Genomic DNA, 26,534 nt, shown 5'->3' on the forward strand with positions numbered 1-26,534 from the left:
TTAGTTGGCTGAAACCATACCCTCTTCAATGACATCTAAATCCTAGCCCTGGGGAAGCACCTCCCGCCCTTCCAAGTTTGTTCCTTCCTTGAATACTCTCCTTAGTCCTAGGATATTTTTGGAATCCTTTTTAAATTCCTTCTTAGTAGTTAATTTACTATACATAGTTAATAATTCTTTATAATAAACATTTCTTGTTTAAATTACTATGTGTTTTCTGTCTCTCTCCTGGTTGAACCCCAATCAATTCACTGGCTGAGCCCAAGGATGGACATCCTTCTCAACTGTAGTTGTCTTATGGTGAAAGAAACACTATTGTATAGTAACTGTTTTAAAATTTCACAAATATCAATAATAGTGATAATAAGTACCAGTCATTGATCATCCATTACCTGCCAGTCCCTTTACATACTATACATTAGCTTCTTTAATTCTGACCACAGCATGGGTTAAATTCTATTATTATCCTTACTTTGCAGAAGCCACACTGAAGTTGTTGGTGCTGTGCAATACTTGGGTTTCCTTTCAGTGATTAGAGTATATGCCATCCTTTTTGATCTCTTGATATATTTAGTATCTGGATGTCATCCTGATGTATTCTTTTTTTTTCATCCTGATTTATTCTTTAACTTGGCTTTCGGACCCATGGTTCCTGAACTTCTGCATTTTCTGCATCAACTCCACCTGCTGACAAGCCAGAGAAACATATACAGGCACACTTTGGACATATTGCAGGTTCTCTTCCAGACCATCACAATAAAGCAAGTCACACAAAGTTTTTGGTTTCCAAGTGCATATGAAATTTACATTTACGCTATACCATAGTCTAAGGTGTCCAACAGTAGTATGTCTAAAAATGTGCATACCTTAATTAAAAATACTTTAATGCTATAAAAATGCTAACAATCCTCTGAGCCTTCAGTGAGTCCTAATCTTTTTGCTGGTGGAGGGTCTTGCCCCAATGTCGATCGCTGCTGACTGATCAGGGTGATGGTTGCTGAAAGCTGGATGGCTGTGGCAATTTCTTAAGATAACACAACAATGAACTTTGCTGCATCAATCGACTCTTCCTTTCATGCAAGATTTCTTTGTAGCATGCAGTGCTGCTTGATAGCATTTTACCCACCACAGTAAAACTTTTTTCAAAATTGGAGTCAATCCTTTCAAATTCTGCTGCTGCTTTATCAACCAAGTTTATGTAATATTCTAAATCCTGTGTTGTCATTTCAACAATGTTCACAACATCTTTACCAGAAGTAGTTTCCATCTCAAGAAACCATTCTTTGCTCATCCATTAGAAGCAATGCCTCATCCATTTAAGTTTTATCATGAGATTGCAGCAATTTGTTACCAAAACAGCAGGGGATTGGTCTAGGTCCTATTGCTGGCAGCAGAGAAAGCCAATCACTGAGTTGAGTATTGTCAGGGAAGAAGGATTTATTCAGGTGCTGCAGCTGAGGGGATGGGAGGTCATTCTCAAATTCATCTCCTCAACTGACTAAAATTAGAGGTTTATATAGCAGGGAAAAAAATGTAACTACATATGGGAAAACAGGAAGAAGGGGTTAAGGAAGAAGAGTTGGTAAACAGGAATCATGATGGCTGAGGGGTCTGGCATCTCATTGTTTGGATGTGGTGATGTGGTGAAGTTAAATTCTTTGAACTATCTGGGAGGCCTGAGGGTTGGTTTCCTGAGGAGGGAACTCAGATAAGACAAATGCAGGTTTCAAGCTTTAAGACCAAGAGGGTCAATTTCAAATTTCTATGTTTATCCAAAAGACAGTAAACACCAGTTCTGTGAGACAATTGGCCGGTTTCAGTCCTCTATTTCTACTTATCAGTTCCTCAATCATGGGGAATCTGGTGGTTGATCTTTCTGACTGCTTCATGCTGAGGAAGGGCATTATATGATACTGATGAGGAATGAAAATCTTATCCCTGTAATTGGAAGTATTCATAAGTACCTGGTCAGCATCTGACTTGTTGGAACACCAGGACCTGGATACTTTAATGGTTTTAGAACAACATTTTAAGCCACATTGACTAGGATGATTAATAACATGGATAACCTAAATTTTAAAATACCAAAGGATATGGAGTGGATCCCTTGGGGAATCCAATAAAATAATCGTGAAAGCTACATGTTCCCTTTATGATTTTTTAAGTAGGGTCTTTCACTGGACTTTAGATATTAAGGCCATCCGAGAGTTCACAAGACCATGACTGATTCCCTGGGAGAGATTCCAGAGGGACTGGTTTTACCCGAGTATAGTGAAGCCACGCCTTAGCACCAGCTAACTTGACAGATGAGTGAGTGATCAGCAGCACCTCCAAAGGGCTGACCCATTGTGGTTGCAGCTCATCTTCAGCTTGGTGGGATTTCCAGGTCTTCAGCAGGACTTGGGATCTTCCAGTTTCAAAAAGTGGAGAGGTACATCTCTAGGGAACTGAAGCCTGTTGGAAGCAAACTTAGAGACTAGTTAATATATTTCCTAATCGTTTTATATATGATCTAGCTTCTGTTTCAGAGGAGGAAAAATCCTAAAGTGTCAGGGGGTCTGGAGGTTAGAGAAATGGTCTTCCATACATTTTGGAGGGTCTAAAAGCCAATCCACTTTTAGGGGCTACCCACATCCTCAGCAGGGCAAGGGACAAGACCTTTTCCCAGTTAAGATTTATCTCTTGGCAACTGGGGTCCCCTTGGCCACAAGTGGGCCTACTCAGTCAGTGGGGGGCTTAGGAATTTGTTTTGTCCCATAGTGTTGCCAAGGGGGTGTGACTACATGTTTTAGGTCCATCTCATCCCTCAGTGGGACCTCTATGGCCAAGGGACATAGAGTCAAAAGACTGACAGCCAATTAAACACTCTAGACCAGACAAGAATGGAGGGGGGCAGGCACTCATTAACACTTAAAACCCTTTAAGCAACATAATAGCCAAAAACTAAAAGCCAAAAAGTAAGGTTACAGAATTGCTTATGAATCAAAGGAATTTCCTTTGCCATTTAAGAATGGAAGCCCAGTTTCCTGCACCCCTGCCCACCAAGCTGAGTTGTATGTTCAGCATTGGCCTGAAACAGTGAGATCTTTTAAAGGTTACATAAGGACACATACAACCACCACAAAAGAACATACATAACTAATTTTATTTGTCAAAATTGGCCCTTACAATCTCATGTGCCTGCCCCCCCTTCTGCAATAGTCCCTGGGCCTAGATGGATTGGATAGTTTTAATTCCTGGCCCTGTGTCTCATGAAAGCAGTGCATTTTGATTGCTGCCTTCTCCTGGGTCTAAAGATGAGGCTTTGATTGGTGTCAATGTTCAAGATTTAGCAGGTATCTGCACCTTTTTCAGACCCAGGAGTCAAAACCCTGTAACTTAACAGCACAAGGATTAGTTAATAGGATGCTTATCAAAGAAATTAAAAGGCTTAAAACGTTTTATTAAAACAGAATCACAGGTCATTGTAAAATAACAGTTATTCATTTAACCAAAAGTGATCATCAAAAGGCTTTAAAAGCAATATAGAAATAAAATTACAATAAAGGGGCACTCTACCCATGATATGCAGACAGACTACTTTGCTGTAAAATAAGTTTCTATCTACAATATAAATGATCGAGTATAATATATGCATTTATGCTAAAAACAGAAGCCAATGTTTAATGAAACCTTTAAAGACATAAAAAAAGAACATTTAGAAATTAGTTCTTCAGTTTACTAATACTGCAGAAAGTCCTATTATTCTCTCTAACATGTCACAAATTAAAACACTGTGATTTGGTGTCCAGTAGTTACTGCCTGCAGCACTTCAAACCACTGCCCCAGAAACACACCGACTACAGCGGAGGAGACAGCCCCTGCAGGAATTAAAGATGCCAAGGACAGAATAACTGTGCTAGAATGTGCTAACGCCACAGGCACACATAACTGTAAGCTTACTGTGGGAGGCAAAAGCTTGCAGTTTTGTTGTTTTCAAGGAGTGAATTTCTTTTAAGTCCATCATTATACAAACAATAAGGCATGGATCGCTAGCGATGCCTTTTCTGATTGGTTTCACAATTTGTACCAGCAGCTTGTGCTCACTTCAGGGAAGCTGGACTGGGTGACCATTGCAAGATTTAGTTATTCCTTGACAATTGTTTTGCTCGTTCCTCAGCTGAAATTCTCATTAAAAATAATGTTTATACCATGTACTTCCCCTAAATGTGACTGTATTAACTCAGCCATGTGACTGGGGTATCCTTAACTCACTGAAGAGTAAATATTTAAACAAAAACTTTATTGAACAGCATGCTAGTAGCAATGAAGAAAGGTATGGGTGTGGAAGGTTTTTAAAAGGAGTTGGGCATAAATGATACCATATATGCTGTTACTAATGCTTGGAAAACAGTGACTAAGGACACAGCCGTGCATGCCTGGCACAACCTCTGGCCTGTGATTATGCCCAGTAATGATGAACAATCCAGTTTTTCATTCGTTAACCAGTGGTGGAAGAGTCAACATGATCCTGAATAAAGGTGATATGATCATAATAGTGATGAAGATGACATTATTAACACTGCAGAAAAAGTGCCTTTAGATGATATGGTGAAAATGTATGATGGGCTTATTGGAGGACTAGAGCAGTATGCATTCATAACAAATAAGAAATAAGGAATCACGTCAGTTTATAAAATCAAGAAGAGAAAAACTGTTGTTAATGAGACAAATTACTCTGGAGCAAACACTTTAAAAAGTCATCTAGCAGAATGCCTCCTCATCCCTAGAGGGCCTACTTCCTGGTTTCTCCACTGCTTGTGGTATTTCTTCTCATCTAAAAAATAAAATACAGTGTACAGTACCCATTTTAATGGAAACACAGCATCATAGGTGGAGATTGAAAATGTGGTATTGTATCTAGTTGTTGTTGTTGAACAGCTGACACAGGAATTCTGGTGGTGCTACTGTGCTGCTTAGTTACCTGAACACATTATATTTTCACTGTATGAATGATATGTCATATTTTTTACTGTTAAGTACTTGTGTGTAAACAAGCATAAGAAAGTGATTGCTTATTGGTAGCATATAAATTCAGAGTTAGGAATAATGGATGCCAAACAACCACAGATTATCCACATGGATGGCTGAGATAGTGACACCTTTGCTTTCTGATGGTTCTATATACACAAACCTTGTTTCATGCACAAAATTATTAAAAACATTATATTGGCCAGGCACAAGTGGCTCATGCCTGTAATCCCAGCACTTTGGGAGGCCAAGGTGGGTGGATCACTTGAGGTCAGGAGTTCGAGACCAGCCTGGCCAACATGGCAAAACCCCCTCTCTACTAAAAATACAAAAATTAGCCGTGTGTGGTGGTGTAGGTCTGTAATCCCAGCTACTGGGGAGGCTGAGGCAGCATCGCTTGAACCTGGGAGGCAGAGGTCGCAGTGAGCCAAGATCATGCCACTGCATTCCATCCTGGGCAACAGAGTGAGACTCTGTCTCAAAAAAAAGTATAAAATTACCAAAAAATAAAGTGATTAGGTTACTCCTTGCACATATCTAATTGGTAGCATTTTAGTGATGGAACTGTGACCTAAAGCATCAGAAATGTTATAGGTCCTATGGCAAACATATCTAAGACAATTAACTTTTCTCTCCATCATTTAAAAAATGGTAAATGCAAATATCAGTTTTGGAATTCAGTGTGAGGATAAATAAGTTCCTTTCACTCAAATATTATCCGACAAAACAGGGACAAAGTAAGAAAAGGCACAGAATAATTTCTTTTCAGCTATTTTAAAAGAGTATTATCACACATTTCCGTGATTGATTTCTAGATACAGTACCGACAACTGATTCAGTAACTTTCACCACTGGAATCTTCAAACCACTGCAACGCTTGTGCATATTTTGTTTTCAGGCACATATATGAGGGCCTGACAGTGATAAAAGGCTTGGGACCAAATATCACTAGAAAGCCTCACATTTTTATTATTACTGCTTAATCCAAGTGAATGTCATTTAATTTTAATAATGGTAAATGCAACTAAAGTAGTCTGAGAGAAATCCCAGTCAATGTAATTTCCTTAAGGACAAGGCCAATCTTTCATGAACATTAAAACTTTGTACACATATCACGATTTTTCCTCAATAGCTGAAGGAAAAGATCTGAAACCAACTCAAATTATTAATTGAATTGAATTAACTTAGAGATAAACACCACTTAAACACTTTCAACTACATTTCCAAATAACAAACCAATGTACTATTTCTGTTCAGAACTTACAAAAATAAATCTTTTATTTGATTTTTTTTCCAGGAACCTTAAAGCTCTTATACCTCTCTAGATCATGAGAGGTAAGCAAAATCAATCAAATTTTAAGTGAACAGTGTGTTCTATCAATTTTTAGAGGCTTAACAAAGTAGCTTAGTAATTTCAGATAAATAGAGCAAATGATATATTTTTGGAAATGCATAGGAAACACAAGACTATTCATAGAACCAAATAAAAGTTTTCTATTAGAAACTAAACAGCATATATATATATATATACACACACACACAAACGTATATATATACATATACATACATATACATATGTATATCTTGTATGATAAATTTTTGTCCTAAGTAAAATGGTTACTTATTTTAAAAAGAAAAAAAGTCAGAACAAAATAGAATGTCCAAGCATGTAGGTATGTATATATACATACATATGTGTATGTATATATACATACTTATGTATATATGTGTATATGTATGTGTATATGTGTATATGTGTTTATGTATATATGTGTATGTATGTATATATGTATATATAAGTAAAACCCAAAGGAGAACAAATAGCAAAATTAAAATGAAAAGCAAAAACAAACAAGAAAACAACCCCCAGTTTTTCTCCTACCCAGTTCACCTTAAAGGCTCCAGCATTACCCAGAGCCTAAAAAAAACACATGAGGGATATTTTGTTCCTGGCATACAAATTAATGTCTTTAAGTCCACCAATACCAGTAAAGATTTTATGCGATTAAGAAATTCACTTTAGGCACATGACTAGTAAGTACTTAGTGTTAGTACTGTCTATGCAGCATGGCAAATACATTGTGAAATAAAGGAATGCAAACATTTATGTGAAATTTGGCTCCATGTTAAATCTGGCTTCATGCTTAACTACACTGAAAAAGAATTGCCAAACTGCCAATGTATTTCTTTACAGTAGTTCCTATTTTACCTTAATCAAAATTAAGAGCTTTAACTATGAGCAATGTTAGCCAAATTTCTCCATTTTTTATCAGGTTTTAACGAATATTTTATTATCTAAACTTTTTAAACTTTCTATTTTCTTTGTATGTGCATGAAGATAGACACACAGAGAACCAGAAAAAAAAAACCAACTATATATGATTTACACAGACCATCTATGAAGTGCATGGACATTCTGTTTTGTCCTAATTTTTTTCTTTTTAAAATAACTAACCATTTTACTCAGGACAGAAATTTATCATACGAGATTCTTTCTCATATGAAATTATTCTTTCTTTATAAACTTCCTTATTAAAAAATACATCTTCATATCCACAACTTTCTTCAAATCTCTCTCCCCTACTTATTGGTTCCTTTCTACCTTGTTTCATAAATAACCTTTTCAAGTCCAGAATTTGAATAAACCTTTAGACAACTTCTGAATTAAACATAATTATTCTTTTTCTTAACAGGAACACATCTTCTTTAGCACATTTTATATGCAGAATTATCTATTAACTATACTTCTTATTCTTAGTAACCATAAATTTTAGTGAAAACCAAGGAAGCAGAAAATCCTGAACTATCAAATGTTAGCATTTTCTAGATGAGAACCATTCCACCCTTTAAAAAATTGTTTCCCCATGTCAGAATGCTTTCATAATTGAAAGTGACCCAGGCATCCAATAAGCATCCAAAATGATCTTAAGATTTTAAGTTACACAAAATGTTCACATACAGCACTTATCCCATTTACATTTCATTCATTTTTAGCAGTTTATCTACATAACTTATGAGAACTGAGATATTAGACAAAGCTAGTCGTCATTTCATTTTTATAACCTGTGCATACTAGGTGTGCACCTAAGTAAGAATCTTTAAGTTAAATACGTGGGTATTTTTTACCAATAATTCAGAAGATTCAGCTGTTTTCCTTAAACCCACAACATTAAATTAGTCTTATTTGTCAAAAAAGTCACACAAACAGAGATCATTTTGGTTTTGGCTAGGTTTTATAACCTTTCGTGCCAAATCCTGACACCTCAAAATATCTGGCATGGACAAATGTAAAATCTAGACAAAAATGTATGCTGACAATTTTAAAGACATTTCTATTTTTATTTTACCAATAATTTTAAAGCCAGCTTGTTTATTAAAGAAGATATATTCAAGTCACGTGAACTTGAAAAATGCTAGGACATATTTATTTAACTTGTGTGCTCCTTTAATTTAAGCACTCTTAATTATAAGCCAATTTGGAAGACACAATATATAACCTAATAAATGTACATACAAATAAACACATCTAGACATGTATATACATGCACAAAGTTCCAATGGCTTTTACCTTGGAACTCTAGCCATAAGATAGCAATACAAACTCACTAGTTTATGAACATTTTCACATTGCTAAATTTTGTTTGCCCTGGTAGGTAATCCAATTACGGTTGTGAACCAAAATTTGGAGTAAAGCAGTTTCCATGGCATTTTGATTTTTAAAGGCCAAACCTCCTTAGACTCCAAAGAACTCCGGGGCCAAACAGTACCACAGAAGAACATCACGTATTAACCAGGCCTGATTCTGCTTAGAACAGCAGCATAAAAGCCTGAATACATGAAATTCTATCCTGCTTTCTCATTCAACAACAAAATGAGGCCCATGGAGAGGTCAAGCTGTTCCAGACTCCAAAGAATAGTGGGGCCAAACAGTATTACAAAAGATGATTCGTTTATCAAATTCTGATTTCCTGTGACTATACTGACACACACACACACACACCCCATCACGAAAACACAATCCAACTGCTGTACCAACCAACAAGCCCCAAGAGGGCCCAAACTAAAACAGTAGGGTGCTTCCTCTCTCAGTCAGTTGGGCTTGTTCAACCTGCACACAGAAATTCCTTCAGAGTTTCCCAAAATGAGAGGAGCAGATCCTGCTGTCTAGTATTAGTGCTGGCAGCTGCGGAGCCAGAGAGAAACTGAAACTCACCTCCAGCTAAAAAAGGGATGGGCAGCTGCTTAGGAGGGCTTCTGAAACTCCTGGCCCACAGCAACTAAGCCATGAGCAATGCATTCCCAGTTAGGGAATCAAAATCTGTTACCGAAATGCCAGGGGTTTGGACTAGGTTCTGCTGCTGGCCACACAGAAAGCCAATCACCAGGATGATGAATTTTGACAGGGAAGAAGGCTGTAGTCGGGTGCAGCAGCCAAGGAGACAGGAGATCAGTCTCAAATCCATCTCTCTGACTGACTAAAGTTAGGGGTTTATATAGCAGGAAGAAATGTAACTACATGCCAGAAAACAGGAATTAGGGAGGGATAAAGAAGAGGAGTTGGTAAACAGGAATCATGATGGATGAGGGGTCTGGCATCCCATTGTTTGGATGTGGTGATCTGGTGAGTTTAAATTCCTTGAACTATCTGGGAGGCCTGAGGGTTGGTTTCCTGAGGAAGAAACTCAGATAAGACAAATGCAAGTTTCAGGCTTTAAGACCAAGAGGGTCAGTTTCAAGTTTCTGTGTTTATGCAAAAAACAGTAAACATTAGTTCTATGTGCCAGTTGGGCCAGTTTCAAATTCAGTCACATCTTCAAGTTATACTTCTAATTCTATTTCTCTTGTTATTTTGACCACATGTGCAGTGATTTTCTCTGCTGAAGTCGTGAACTCCTCAAAGTCATCCATGAGGGCTGGAATCGACTTCTTCCATACTCCTGTTAATGTTGATATTTTGATCTGCTTGAATCACAAATGTTAATGGCAATTAGAAAGATGAATCCCTTCCAGAAGATTTTCAATTTACTTTTACCAGATACATCAGAGAAATCACTATCTATGGCAGCTATAGCCTTACAAAATGTATAAATAATGAGATTTGAAAGTCAAAATTACTCCTTGATCCATGGGTTGCAGAATGGATGTTGTGTTAGCAGGCACAAAAACAATATAAATCTCCTTGTATATCTCCATCAGTGTTCTTAGGTACTTAGTGCCTTGTCAATGAGTGGTAATATGTTGAAAAAAGGTGTTTTTTTTTTTGTTGCTTTTTTTTTTTTTTGCATTAGCCCCTAACAAGAAAGTCAGCATATCCTTTGAAGCTTTGAAGCCTTGAAGCCAGGCATTGACTTTTCCTTTCTAGCTGTGGAAGTCCTAGATGGCATCTTTTTCCAATATAAAGCTGCTTCATCTACATTAAAAGTCTGTTGTTTGGTATATCCACCTTCGTCAATAATCTTAGCTAGATCTTCTGTATAACTTGCTGCACCTTTTCCATCAGCACTTGCTGTTTTGTGTTCTACTTTTATATGTTGTGGAGACAGCTTCCAGCCTTAAACCTCATGAACCAACCTCTGCTATCTTTAAGCTTTTCTTCTGCAGCTTCCTCACCTCTCAGCTTTCATAGAATTGGAGAGAATTAGTGCCTTGCCGTGGACTAGGCTTTGGTTTAAGGGAATGTTATGGCTAGTGTGATCTACCCAGACCACGCAAGCTTTCTCCATATCAGCAATAAGGCTGTTTCTCTTTCCCAGCATTCATGTGTTAACCAGACTAACACTTTTAATTTCCTTCAAGAATTTTTCCCTTGCATTTACAACTTGGCTGCTTGGCACAAGAGGCCGAACAGCCAAGTTGTAAATGCAAAGGAAAATTATTTATAGCTTTTGACTTAAAGTGAGATACATGTGACTCTTCCTTTCACTTGAACACTTAGAGGTCATTGTAAGATTATTAACTGGCCTAATTTCAATATTATATTGTCTAAGAGAATAGGGAGGCCTTAGGAGAGGGAAATAGATGGGGAACAGCTGGTCCGTGGAGCTGTTCGAACACACACAACATTTATCGATTAAGTTCACATTCTTATATGGGTGCAGTTCCTGGCACCCCAAAGCAATTATGATAGTAAGATTAAAAAAATCACTGATCACAGATCAGCATAACAGATATAAGAATAATGAAAAAGTTTGAAATATTGTCAGAATTTCCAAAATGTGACACAGGGACATGAAGTGAGCACATTCTGTTGGAAAAATGGCGCCAAGAGACTTTCTCCACACAGGGTTGCACAAACCTTCCACTTGTGAAAATCACATTATATGTGAAGTACAAATAAAACAAAGTATGCTTGTATTTGAAAGCCTGGAGGTGGAAATCCTAGGTGGCCTTCTGTCTATCCATGGCATCCTCACAGGTAGCTGTCCCTGCCTGGGAGGTCATGGTTGGACCAGGCACACACTGCCTTGCCCAGGTCTTTGACCCAACTGCCATTTTGTATCCTGTACTGGGGAGGATGCTATTTAAGTCCCTTCTCACCTACCTCATCACCTCCTGTAGACTATTGTTAGTCACTTTCAGTCTTTTATGCTTTTCAATCACTCCACCAACAAATATTCATTAACTTCCTACTATGTGCCAGGTGGTGGCTGAAGTTAACAATAGCGAAGTAGATATTTTTCATCTTGGAGAATTGTCCAGTATCTGAATCTCTTGCCATGTTTGAAGAATTCCTTGTCTCATGACTCCTAGTATAGGAGGCAGAGCCCATTTCCCAGTATAGAAGATAAAAATGTCACATATCCAAGTATTCTTTGCAGCTATGATGTGGGACACGACCGAGGCTTAGCCAGTGATGCACCTTTCTGGGTCTTTGAATTTGGCATTTAGAGATCTAAAGAATTAGGGCAGCAGAGAATTATTCTCTCTCTGGTGGTAGTGGTTGCAGCAAGACCATGTTTTTAGGGACAGCACCATCAGGAATGTTAGTGGCAGTGTCCAGTGTCTATTGCCTACAGTTTGAGATTACACCAGCATCTAGTATACATTGGTGACAGCAGAAGGGTTATCATCAGGCCACCTTTGTGGTGTGACTTGATTCATTATTTCTGGCTACATAACTGAAATCTAGTTTTTCGATGCACCCAGTGACTTAATGATTTACCAAATATTCTTTTGTTAAATTACTTTTCTGCTTTATTAAACAAGAGCCACTTTCTTTCTTTTTTTTTATTATTTTACTTTAAGTTCTGGGGTACATGTGCACAACGTGCAGGTTTGATACATAGGTATACATGTGCCATGTTGGCTTGCTGCGCCCATCAACTCATCATTTACATAAGGTATTTCTCCTAATGCTATCCCTCCCCCAGCCCCCACCCCCAACAGGCCCCGGTGTGTGATGTTCCTTGCCCTGTGTCCGAGTGATCTCATTGTTCAATTCCCACCTATGACTGAGAACATGCAGTGTTTGGTTTTCTGTCCTTGTGATAGTTTGCTGAGAATGGTGGTTTCCAGCTTCATTCACTTCCTTGCAAAGGACATGAACTCATCCTTTTTTATGGCTGCATAGTATTCGGTGGTGTATATGTGCCACATTTTCTTAATCTAGTCTATCATTGATGGACATTTGGGTTGGTTCCAAGTATTTGCTATTGTGAATAGTGCTGCAATAAACATACATGTGCATGTGTCTTTATAGTAGCATAATTTATAATTCTTTGGGTATATACCCAGTAATGGGATTGCTGGGTCAAATGGTATGTCTAGTTCTAGATCCTTGAGGGATCGCCACACTGTCTTCCACAATGGTTGAACTAATTTACACTCCCATCAACAGTGTAAAAGCATTCCTATTTCTCCACATCCCCTCCAGCATCTGTTGTTTCCTGACTTTTTAATGATCATCATTCTAACCGGCATGAGATGGTATCTCATTGTGGTTTTGATTTGTATTTCTCTGATGACCAGTGATGATGAATATTTTTTCATATGTCTGTTGGCCGCATAGATGTCTTCTTTTGAGAAGTGTCTGTTCATATCCTTTGCCCACTTTTTGATGGGGTTGTTTTTTTTCTTGTAAATTTGTATGAGTTCTTTGTAGATTCTGGATATTAGCCCTTTGTCAGATGGGTAGATTGCAAAAATTTTCTCCGATTCTGTAGGTTGCCTCTTCACTCTGATGGTAGTTTCTTTTGCCATGCAGAAGCTCTTTAGTTTAATTAGATCTCATTTGTCTATTTTGGCTTTTGTTGCCATTGCTTTTGGTGTTTTAGTCATGAAGACCTTGCCCATGCCTATGTCCTGAATGGTATTGCCTAGGTTTTCTTCTAGGGTTTTCTTTTTTTTTTCTTTGAGATGGAGTCTTGCTCTGTTGCCCAGACTGGAGTGCAGTGGCACGATCTCAGCTCACTGCAAGCTCTGCCTCCTGGGTTCACGCCATTCTCCTGCCTCAGCCTCCTGAGTAGGTGGGACTATAGGCGCCTGCCACCATGCCCGGCTAATTTTTTGTATTTTTAGTAGAGATGGGGTTTCACCGTGTCAGCCAGGATGGTCTCAATCTCCTGACCTCGTGATCCGCCTGCTTCGGCCTCCCAAAGTGCTGGGATTACAGGCGTGAGCCACCGCGCCCAGCCGGTTTTCTTCTAGGGTTTTTATGGTTTTAGGTCTAACATTTAAGTCTTTAATCCATCTTGAATTAATTTTTGTATAAGGTGTAAGGAACGGATTCAGTTTCAGCCTTCTACATATGGCTAGCCAGTTTTCCCAGCACCATTTATTAAATAGGGAATCCTTTCCCCATTTCTTGATTTTGTCAGGTTTGTTAAAGATCAGATGGTTGTAGATGTGTGATGTGATTTCTGAGGCCTCTGTTCTGTTCCATCGGTCTATATATCTGTTTTGGTACCAGTACCATGCTGTTTTGGTTACTGTAGCCTTGTAGTATAGTTTGAAGTCAGGTAGCGTGATGCCTCCAGCTTTGTTCTTTTGGCTTAGGATTGTCTTGGCTATGCCTGCTCTTTTTTGGTTCCATATGAACTTTAACATAGTTGTTTTCAATTCTGTGAAGAAAGTCATTGGTAGCTTGATGGGGATGGTCTTGAATCTATAAATTACTTTGGGCAGTATGGCCATTTTCATGATATTGATTCTTCCTATCCATGAGCATGGAATGTTCTTCCATTTGCTTGTGTCCTCCTTTATTTCATTGAGCAGTGGTTTGTAGTTCTCCTTGACGTCCTTCACATTTCTTGTAAGTGGTACTCCTAGGTATTTTATTCTCTTTGTAGCAATTGTGAATGGGAGTTCACTCATGGTTTGGTTCTCTGTCTGTTAATGGTGTATAGGAATGCTTGTGATTTTTGCACATTGATTTTGTATCCTGAGACTGCTGAAGTTGCTTATGAGCTTAAGGAGATTTTGGGCTGAGACGATGGGGTTTTCTAAATATACAATCATGTCATCTGCAAACAGGGACAATTTGACTTCCTCTTTTCCTAACTGAATACCCATTTATTTCTTTCTCTTGCCTGATTGCCCTGGCCAGAACTTCCAACACTATGTCAAATAGGAGTGGTGAGAAAGGGCATCCTTGTCTTATGCCAGTTTTCAAAGGGAATGCTTCCAGTTTTTGCTCATTCAGTATGATATTGGATGTGGGTTTGTCATAAATAGCTCTTATTATTTTGACATACGTTCCATCAATACCGAGTATATTGAGAGTTTTTAGCATGAAGGGCTGTTGAATTTTGTCAAAGGCCTTTTCTGCATCTATTGAGATAATCATGTGGTTTTTGTCATTGGTTCTGTTTATGTGATGGATTACATTTATTGATTTGCATATGTTGAACCAGCCTTGCATCCCAGGGTTGAAGCCCACTGGATCTTGGTGGATAAGCTTTTTGATGTGCTGCTGGATTCGGTTTGCCAGTATTTTAATGAGGATTTTCGCATTGATGTTCATCAGGGATATTGGTCTAAAATTCTCTTTTTTTGTTGTGTCTCTGCCAGGCTTTGGTATCAGGATGATGCTGGCCTCATAAAATGAGTTAGGGAGGATTCCCTCTTTTTCTATTGATTGGAATAGTTTCAGAAGAAATGGTACCAGCTCCTCTTTGTACCTCTGGTAGAATTTGGCTGTGAATCCGTCTGGTCCTGGACTTTTTTTTGGTTGGTAGGCTATTAATTATTGCCTCAATTTCAGAGCCTGTTATTGGCAAGAGACACTTTTTATTGCTTTCCCATTAGAATCCTGATTAATGCAGAATATTGCGCCACAAGTAGTTTGCTCCAAGTAATAGATCTAAAAATGTAAAGTCAACTGATAATTAGGGAAAATAAGAAGGAAAATTCTGGATTTCAGTGTGTATTGGCTATTTCCTGCAGTTCTGTGATGTCTTACACTAGACAGCTAATACTGAAGATATTCCACCTAACAATGGAGAGAAAGGCAGAAAACTTAGCAGGAGGTAAGACTGAGGAAAAAGAAAAGCCTTTTCTCACCATCTTCTTCCAAATGCTTCCAGGTGAATGGACAGTGTTATGGGTAACGACTTCCCATGAAATGCCAAAATAAAAGGTGAAGACTGATAAATAAAGGGTAAAAAGGATAGGTATCACGGTAAAAAAAAAAAAAAAACCCTCATGCAACTAGGCATTGAAGGAACATACCTCAATATAATAAGTGCCACCTATGACAAACTCACAGCCAACATCATACTGAATGGGCAAAAGCTGGAAGAATTCTCCCTAAGAACCAGAACAAGATAAGTATGACTGCTGTCACCATTCCTATTTAACATAGTACTGGAAGTCCTAGCTAGAACAACCAGGCAAAAGAAAGAAATGAGCCATTCAAATAGGAAATGAGGACGCCAAATTATCTCTGTTGACAATATGATTCTATACCCAGAAAACTCCACCAAAAGACTCTTAGACCTGATAAATGACTTCAGTAAAGTTTCAGGATACAAAATCAATGTGCAAAAATCAGAAGCATTCCTATACACCAACAACATCCAAGCTGAGAGCCAAATCAAGAATGCAGCCCCATTTACAATATCCACACAAAAAAATAAAATACCTAGGAATACATCTAACTAAGGAGGTGAAAGATCTCTACAAGGAAGACTACAAAACACTGCTGAAAGAAATCAGAGATGACACAAACAAATGGAAAAACATTCCATGCTCATAGATTCGAAGAATCAATATCATTAAAATGGCCACACTGCTCAAAGTATTTACAGATTCAACATTAGCCCTATCAAACAATCAACATCATGTTTCACAGAAGTAGAAAAAACTTTTCTAAAATTTGTGGAACCAAAGAAGAGCCCAAATAGCTAAAACAATCCTAAGCAAAAAGAACAAAGCCAGAGGCATCACGTTACCTGACATCAAACTATACTACAAGACTACAGCAACCAAAACAGCATGGTACTGGTACAAAAACAGACACATAGACTAATGGAACAAAATAGAGAACCCAGAAATAAAACACACACATACAGCCATCTGATCTTCAATGACAAAATAAGTAATGTGGAAAGGACTCCCTATTCAATAAATGGTGGTGGGAAAACTGGCTAACCATATGCAGAAGAATGATACTGGACCACAATCTGTCCCTATATACAAAAATTAACTCAAGATGAACTAAAGACTTAAATGTACAACCTCAAACTATAAAAATTCCAGAACACCTAGGAAATACCCTTTGGTTTTGGTCGTTGGTCGAGGCAAATAATTTACGACTAAGTCCTCAAAAGCAAATGCAACAAAAACAAAAATAGACAATTAGGAACGAATTAAACTAAAGAGCTTCTGCACAGCAAAATAAACTATCAAGGGAGTAAACAGACCACCTACAGAATGGGAGAAAATATGTGCAAACTATGCATCTGACAAAAGACTAATATCCAGAGTCAATAAGGAACTTAAACAAATTAATAAAAATATACAACCTCAGTAAAAAGTGTGCAAAGGAAATGAATAGACACCTCTCAAAAGAAGACATACAAGCATGCAACAAACATGAAAAAATGCTCAACCTCACTAATCAGAGGCATGGAAATCAAAACCACAGTGAGATGCCATCTCATACCAGTCAGAATAGCTACTATTAAAAAATTAAAAAAAAAACAGATGTTGGCAGGGTTGCAGAAATAAAGAAACATTTATACACTGTTGGTGGGAATGCAAATTAGTTCAGCCACTCTGGAAAGCAGTTTGAAGACTTCTCAAAGAATTAAAAATAGAATTACCATTTGGCTCAGCAATCCCGCTACTGGGTATATACCCAAAGGAAAATAAATTGTTCTACCAAAAAGACACCTGTACTCACATGTGTATCACAGCACTATTCACAATAGCAAATACATGAAATCAACCTAGGTGCTTATCCACGATGGATTGGATGAAGAAAATGTGGTACATATACACCACATAGCACTACACAGCCATAAAAAGGAAGAAAATCATATCCTTTGCAAGAACATGGATGCAGCTGAATGCCATCATCCTACAGGAATTAATACAGAAACAGAAAACCATATAGCATGTGTTCTCACTTATAAGTGAGAGCTAAAAATTGAGTATACATGGACATAAAGAGGGGGTCAATAGACACTGGGGACTCCAAAAGGGGAGAGGGAGAGAGCGAGGCAAGGGTTGTAAAAGTACCTATTGGGTGCTATGTTCACTATTTGGGCGACGGGTTCAATGGGAGCCCAAAGCTCAGCCTCAAGCAATATACCCACGTAACAAGCCTGCACATGTACCCTCTGAATTTAAAATAATAAAAAGAGAATAGGTAGGCTGCAAGCCTCATAACTAGGAGACTAGAGTTCCCATCCTCAAAACCTTGTCTAGATAGTCTCTGGCTCTGCTATTAACCCATACAATTGATCAGAAGCAAACAGATCAAATGACTCCAAATCATTTACTAATGATTCACATTTTGAACTTTTGTATAAAACTAAAACAGATATAGAAAACTATACAAATTATCACGAAATGAACACACTTGTATAACCACCATCCAGGTCATGAGCTAGAACGTGGACAACACTCCGGAATTCACCTCCCCAAGATTACTTCTCTTTCCTTTCCAGCTGTAAACACTGTCTAGAATTCTAACATTACAGATGAATTTTCCTGTCTTTGAAGCTTTTATAAATGATATCCTACAGTATATATTTCTTTGGGTCTCACATCCTTTCTTCAACATTGCATTTGTGAGGTTGATCTATGGTATTATGTGTATTTGTAGTTTGTTTCTTTTCATTACTGCGTAGTATTCTGTTGTGATATCACCGCAATTTATATATACATTCTATGGTTGATGGGCATTTGGGTTGTTTCCAATTATTGACTATTACGGATAATACTATGAACACTCTTGTGTATATGATACACACATTTCTATTGGGTATATATTTAGAAGTTGAATTACTCAGTCTTGGATTATATATACATTGACTTTAGAGATACAAATTGTTACAAATTGTTTTCCACTCAGCATATGTCCTTGAAATCCATCCAAATTGTTGTATCAGTAGCTCATTCCCTTGTTTAAAGTAGTATTCCATGTGCTTTCCAGCGGCAGTATGGACATACAACAGTTTGTTTAACCATTCACCCGGCCATGTAGTTCTCCTGGGCAAAAACACACCACCCCACAGATTGGGACACCTAAAATTCATGTTTATCACAGAATTTCTTCTTTTGTGAACTTTGTTTTCATATTCATTGCCCATTTTCTGCTGAGCAATTTGTCTTTTTATGTTTGATTTGTACAAGATATACATTCTGGACATAAAAAGTTTAAATATCATATACATCATAAATATCATGACTTGGGTTTTTTGCATCTTCACCAGGAATTCTGCTCTACCCTACGATCCTGAAGATATTCTAGATTTTCTTCTATTGGTTTAAAAATTATTCTTTACAAATGTAGGTCTTTAATAGATTTGAGATTGTTAAAAACATGTTTGTAGTATAACTCATATAAAGTGCACCTACTGTAGGTGCACATTTCTATGAGTTTTGACAAATGTATACACCTGTGGAATTACCATCAAATCATATAATATTTTCATCATCCCCGAAGTTTCCTCACGTCCCTTCCCAGTAAATCCCCACGTTTATCACCCAGAAAAAACCATCACTCTGATTTTTTCCTGACGTATATTAGTTTTATCCTTTTCTAAAATTTCAAATAACTGTAGTCACACAATAAGTAATTTTTGTGTAAGGCTTTTTTTTTCCCCCACTCAGCATAAGATTTCTGGGATTCATTCATGTTGTTACATGTATCTATAGTTTATACCTACATATGGCTGAGTAGGATTCCATTCATTTTCCTCTATTCTTCCGTTGGTGACATTGGGTTGTTTCTAGTTTTTGGCTCTTATGGCTAAACTGCTATGAACACTGACGCAGGGGTCTTTGTGTGGACATATGTTTCCATGTCTCAAGTAAGTAGCTAAAAGTGGAAATGCTCAGTAGCATGGCAAATGTACGTTTAGCTTTTGATGTGTTTGCATGGTTTTGCTTTCCCAACAGCAATGCATGAAAGTTGCAAGTTGCTCTAAATTCTTGCCAATACTTGATATTATCAACTTAAAAAAATTAGCTTTTTTAGTGGGTGGGTAATGGCATCTTGAGGCTTTAATTTTAATTTATTTTATGACTATGTTGGCCAGCTTTTCGTGCGTGAATTGGACATTTGCATGTATATTTTGGTGAGTGACTGTTCAAATATTTTCCTCATTTAAAAAACGCTGTTGTTTATCTTATTTTTATTGAGTTACAAGGATTCTTTATATATTCTAGTTCTTTGTTAGATATGTGTATTATAAATGTTTAGCCCCATTCTGTGGCTTGCTTCCCCCTGCTCAATGGAATCTTTCAAAAAGCAGAAGTTTTAAAATATTAACAAAGTACAGTGCACTTTTATTTGGATGATTTGTGTTTTTTGTTTTGTATATAAAAATAATCTATGCCAACCCAATCATCACAATGATTTTCTATATTTTATTCTAGAAGTTTTATAGTTTTAGCTTTCACATTTATGTTGAAGATCCAAATTGAGTTAACTTTGCTGTACAAATAAAGTGTATTTCTTGCCTCTGGATTTAAATAGATACATTTTTCTCTTTACCATTGGTTTTCATCAAATTGATTTCTTTTTTTATAAATTTGTGCAGTAAATGTGAAATTTTGTTACATGTATATAATGTGTAGTGATCAAGTCAGGGTACTCAGGATGTAATTTAGGGTGTGACATTTTCATGAAGTATTGTCACTGTATTAGTCTGTCCTCATGCCGCTATGAAGAAATACCCAACACTGGGTAATTTATAAAGGAAACAGGCTTAATTGACTCACAGTTCAGCATGGCCGGGGAGGCCTCCGGAAAGTTACAATCATGACAGAAGGCAAAGGAAAAGCAGGCACCTTCTTCACAGGGCAGCAGGATGGAGTGAGTGCAAGCAGGGGAAAGGCCAGACGCTTATAAAACCATCAGATCTCGTGAGACTCACTCACTGGCATGAGAACAGCATGGGGGAAACCTCCTCCATGATCTGATTACCTCCACCTGGTCCCTCCTTGACATGTGCGGATTAAAATTCAAGATGAGATTTTGGGTGGGGACACAGCCAAACCATATCAGTCGCCCTACACTGCTATCAAACATTGAATTTATTCCTTCCATCTTACTGTATGATTGTACTCTTTAACCTACTTTTCTTCATCCTCTCTTCTCCCCCCACTCACCTTTACCAGTCTCCGTTATCTCTCTTTCCACTCTCTACCTCCGTGTGATCAAATTTAACTCCCAGATGTGATATTTGTCTTATTGTCCCTGGGTTATTTCACTTAAGATAATGACCTCCAGTTCCATCCATAATGCTGCAAATGAGAAGATTTCATTCCTTTTATGGCCTAATAGTATTCTATTGTGTATATGTACCACATTTGCTTTATCCATTTATTCATTAGTGGACATTTAGGTCGATTCCATATCTTTGCTCTTGTGAATAGTGCTGCAATCCCTTTGATACAGTAATTTCTTTTCCTTTGGGTAAATACCCAGTAGTGGGATTGCTGGATCAAAATGATAATTCTATTTTTCATTTTTTGAGAAGCCTTCATAATGTTTTCCATAGTGGCTGTTTTAGTTTACATTCCCAGCTACAATGTATAAGAGTTCCCCTTTTTCCACATTCTCTCCAATGTCTGTTATTTTTTTGTCTTTTTAATAGTAGCTACTATGAATGGAGTAAGATGACATCTCATGATGGTTTTGGTTTGCATTTCTTCTGATGACTAGTGATGTTGAGCATTTTTCATATACCTGTTGTCCATTTGTATATCTTCTTCTGAGAAATATCTATTCATGTCCTTTGCCCACTTTTTAATGGATTACTTGTTTGTTTGTTTGTTTCCTGTTGAGTTCCTTGTACTTTCTGGACATTATTATTCCCATATCAGATGCATAGTTTGCAAATATTTTACCCCATTCAACAGGTTGTCTCTACTTTCATTTGCTGTTCAGAAGTTTTTAAATTTAAGTCCCATTTGTTTATTTTTGTTTTTGTTGCCTGTGTTTTTGAGGTCTTACCCCAAAATCTTTGCCCAGACCAATGTCCTGAAGTATTTCTCCAATGTTTTCTTCTGGTAGTTTCACAGTTTCAGGCTTTAAATTTAAGTCTTTAATCTATTTCGATTTTTTAATATGGTGAGAATTTTTTTATATGGTCTAGTTTCATTTTTCTGCATACGGATAGCCAGTTTTCTCAGCACCATTCATTGAAGAGACATCATTTTCCCATTGAATGTTCTTTGCATCTTTGTTGAAAATCAGTTGGATGTAAATACATGAATTTATTTCTGGGCTCTGTTCTATTGGTCTATGTGTCTGTTTTTATGCCAGTACTATGCAGTTTTTGTTACTATAGCTTTGTAGTGTATTTTGAAGTCATAGTGTGATGTCTCCAGCTTTATTCCTTTTCAACAATTTAATTTTTATGTGCCTTGTGGTTTTCTACATGTTTAGTCTTCTTGGAGTTTGTTGAGCTTTTGATCTGTGGGTTTATAGCTTACAGTAAATTTTGAAAAATTTTGGCCACTATTTCTTTGAATATTTTTTCTGTGTCCCCTTCTGAGTCCCCTAGATCACTGAGATTCTGCTTATTATTTTCAGTCTTCATTTCATATAGATTTAATTGTTATGTTTTGAAGTTTACTAACCTTTTCTTCTGTAAGGTCTAATTAGTGTTACTCCTATCCAGTGAAATTTTCATTTCAGGTACTACATTTTTCTGCACTGGAAGTTCCATTTGGCTCACATTTTATTGCTTCTTAGTGTATCTGACGATTTTTTGATTGGATTCTGGACACTGTCAATGTTATATCATTGAGTGGATTTTATCTTCTTCAAAGACTGTGGGACTTTGTTTTGACAGAGAAGCAAGTTACTTGTCACTCTGTTTTGTCTCTTTAAGTTTTGTTTTTAAGCTTTTCTAGAGGAGGTCTGGAGTAGCCTTTTCTCCAGGGATACCTCAGATTTATTACTAACGTATGATCCCTCTGGGGTCTCCATTGAATGACATACATAACTATTGAGGATTCTTTACTCCTCTGGGCCAGAGTTTGAATGCCTGCTAGTCTTGTGTGAGTTCTGAGCATAGTTCTTTTAAAACTTCTCAGTTGTTCTTTGCTCATTCTAGTACTCAGTAAAGACCTAAGGAGAGCCCATGTCAGATTTCTGGAGTTCTTTCTCCATGCAGTTGCCTCATCTCTGGTACTCTGTCCCACACATTTTAGCTACTTCAGCCTCCTTGAACTTTAATCTCCAATTCTTCAACTCAGGGAAACTTCTTTGCTCTGCTTGAGTCACTCCTCCCTGCTCCAAGGTTTGGGCTTACCTCATTTCTTTCTTTATCTGTGATGCCACGCGTGTTGCCTCTTGTCTAGTGCCTAAAATTAGTTCTTTCATATGTTGTATCCAACTTCTAGTTGCTTATGGTGGACGAGTAATTCCAGATTCTGTTACTTCTTCAAGGTCAGAGATTTACTTTTGTTTTCCAAGATTTTTGAAATAAGTATAACTCAATTTTCTAAAAAAAAATTAAAAATTACATTGTAAAGAAAAATGACATGCACATGTGTGCATGACACCTATACACCATGAAGAATATTCCAGAGCATAGGTTTGGCCCATGGGTGCTGTCTGTGCTCCTTCAGGCTTCAGACTCAGACCTATGCTCATAATTCCTGGAAATCCACAAATTCACCTCATGACTAATTGAGTTTCATTACTTGAAAGTATCTATGTGTTGGAGGAAAAATTTGGCTACAATCAAGGAAAGGTAGCAAGTTGAGTCTCATCTGGTTACTGAGATTGTGTGCTTCCTATTCTTTCCAAATTCTTCAGTGGTGCCAAGGTCTCTTATGGACACTAGAGGGCGCTCCTTTACTGAGAATGACATACTCTCCCTTACCGATTGCCTCAGTTTGCACCAGCTGTAAGATTGAATCTTGCTGGATCTTAGTTCTTTAGTTGCAGCCCGGGCTTGCCCTGCCACAGGGCCCCAGGTGGCCTGTTCCCCCATCTCTGCAGTACCAGACCTATCCATTTCAAAGGCCAAATTTATTTCCACTCCTATCCCCACTCCTAGAATGATTGAGCCTGGCTTCCCAGGATACCTCCTGGCACCAGAGCTACCCTATTTTATTTCCTCTTAGCCAGTGGTCGCTGAGGAAGGAGGTCAGGGTCACTGGATATTCCTCTCCAGGCTGAAAGTTTCTCTAAGGTCCATTATACAGATTTAAAATCAGAGAAATGGATTCCCCAACAATTCCATGTGCTACAAAGCTTCTCTGGGGGTGCACCCAGGAACTGTGAGAAGTGACACACTGGACCATCCTGGGACAAGTCTCTGTCTCTATCCAGATCTTGGCCTCTTCATTTGTATATTGAGGCAGGTAGGTATGACAATGTCTAGCAAGATAACGGGGAGAGCAGGGGTAGTGATGGGGGCTGGATTTTTTTTTTTTTTTTGAGACAGGGTCTCACTCTGTCACCTAGGCTGGAGTGCAGTGGTGCTATCACTGTGACCTCGACCTCCCAGGCTCAAGTGATCCTCCTACTTCAGCTTCCCAAGTAGCTGGGACTACAGGCATGCGCCACCATGCCCAGCTATTTTTTTTTTTAATCTTTTGTAGAGACAGTGTCTCACTGTGTTACCCAGGCTGGTCTCAAACTCCTGCACTCAAGTGATCCTCCCACATTGGCCTCCCCAAGTGTTAGGATTACAGGTGTGAGCCACCTCACCTGGCCTTGGAGTTTTTTGTATACAAGGAGTTAGCCTAATTAGACCTCTCCTGTCTGGAAAGAGGATGTCTGGGAGAGGGTAAGGAGAAAAATTTGAATCCATAAATTCAGCATGAGCATGGATACGGTAACCAGGGTCTTGGGCACCTAATTACTGGCATAGATTAGTGACTCAAGAAACATTTATGGAAACATGAAAAAAATAAAGGAGTGGATAGATGTCAGAATAAGAAAACGAAGGGATATCCATTCAGGCTTGGAAGCAATGCTTTACATTAGAATAAAGGCCCTAAGGAGTGAAGTGATTTGCCCAGAATCACAGGGCTAGTTAAAGGCAGAGCCAGTACTTGAATTCCAGAGTTCTGATTTCTGGTCTAGAGTTCTCCCGACTCCAATATGCAGCACAAAGCCCTTGGATATCTGCTGGGAGGTTGGTAGCAGTTAGGCATAATTGGTCACCTCGTGATGAATCACTGCTAGTGCTGGCTGGAAACCAGTACTTTTCCGGGGCTCAAGCAGCCCTAGCCATCCATCCTAACTGCTTGCGGCGGAATTGCTCTTTGCATTGCTTGCGCCGTTCTACACGCTGGGGGTGCTGTTGTTTAACTAGTGGGCTCATTTGCTCAGTTATTTTCCATTTGTATCATTGGGGTTGCCCTGATGTAGACTGGGGGCTGTTCAAACGTTTTCAGGTGTGACCAAACTTGGCTGCTAACCCCTCCTGGGCTTCTGCCCCAAATAACAGGCCACTGCTCCCTCAGGTACCTTCTCAGATCACTTAAAGCATGAACTCTGAAGCATTTGGGAATTGTGAACTCTGTTGAGAATCAGAAAACTGCAGATGCACGAAATGTGGCATTCAGGGGGTCTGCTGCTGCTAAACAGATCGTGGGCCATAGATTAAGAACCTCCGCTTTCCTCGGACACCTTTTTATCCTGAGAAAATGTGAACACAGAAACCGTATGAGGAATAATTGGCACACGGAATGACTGCGTTTGGAGGGGCAACAGCATTTCTACTGGAGAACAGGGTGGGACTACAATGGGTGGGGGGTGGGAGGACAGAGGATTTCAAATGCTTCAAAGGAAGCCTTTTCCCAGTGCTCCGTTCCATCTTTTGTGGAGAGTGCCGGAGGCACACATCTCAGAGAGTCGTGACTGTGTCATCATGTTCTCGTCAGCACAGATGATTCAGTCAATGTATAAGCAAGCACAGTTGCATTTTATACGACTTTCAAATCAGTTCATTTCCAAGTCAGAAAAATCTTCCAGCAAGTCTGATCACCACCCCCACAGGGCAGCAACCAGTTCTAGGGGCTTCACCTGTTAAGATGATTTGGCTTGTTTGCAAGTCATTTTCAGAGAACAAGAGAGACAATCTTTCCACTACTCTATAATTAGAGTGCTGGGGGCAGGCTGGTGGGGGGAGACGGCATGAACACGGAGCTCTCATTCTTATTCAGGAGCGTCTCTAATTCAGACGGCCCTGGGGACTGCCTCAGATGTAATATTCTCTCCACAAAGGATGGAAATCTTTTCTCTTAAAATGTCTCATCGCTGCAAATTTGCTGTAAGGCTTCATGGGATAAGTGTATAAAAAATCCAAAACTCACCTGTTTTCTTCTTTATTTCGTCCAACCCTTTTTTGTGTTTATATAATTAAGCACACCCTGCTTGATTGGTGTGTGTGGGGGGTGTGTGTGTGTATGTAAATCTTAAAGGACTCAGAAGTTGGAGCGTTCATGCGCTTATCACAGCTCCACGGACTCTATGTAATCATTTAGCTTCTTGAGCCTTTTGCTGCCCTGTGATTTTCAGAGGTGCAGTGTCTTCATCACTCTTTGAAGCCCCACAATGCCTGAGGCAGGGAGGCAAACTATTGGGCTTTTGGCAAATGACAATTTCATTCTGCAACAATTGGGTGGGAATATTCCAGCTTCCAGAGGGTTCCCACTTTCCTGGTCTATTAAAAGGAACCAAGCCTACCTGCGTATCTTGTGGGAGCTTCAGACTCCGCAGCAGTTAAAGCCTTCATTTTTGGTCGTTACTTAACCACCCATAAGCTTCTTGTTCTGTTCCCTGCTCTTCTCCCAGTCCTTGCCTTGCATCACTATTCTCTCCATACTTCAGACCTCTGCCCAACCTAAAGAGGAGCCTGTCTGGGGCCTTGCTTTGTTTT

This window comes from Nomascus leucogenys, chromosome X (assembly GCF_006542625.1).
Source record: "Nomascus leucogenys isolate Asia chromosome X, Asia_NLE_v1, whole genome shotgun sequence".
Classification (NCBI taxonomy): domain Eukaryota; kingdom Metazoa; phylum Chordata; class Mammalia; order Primates; family Hylobatidae; genus Nomascus; species Nomascus leucogenys.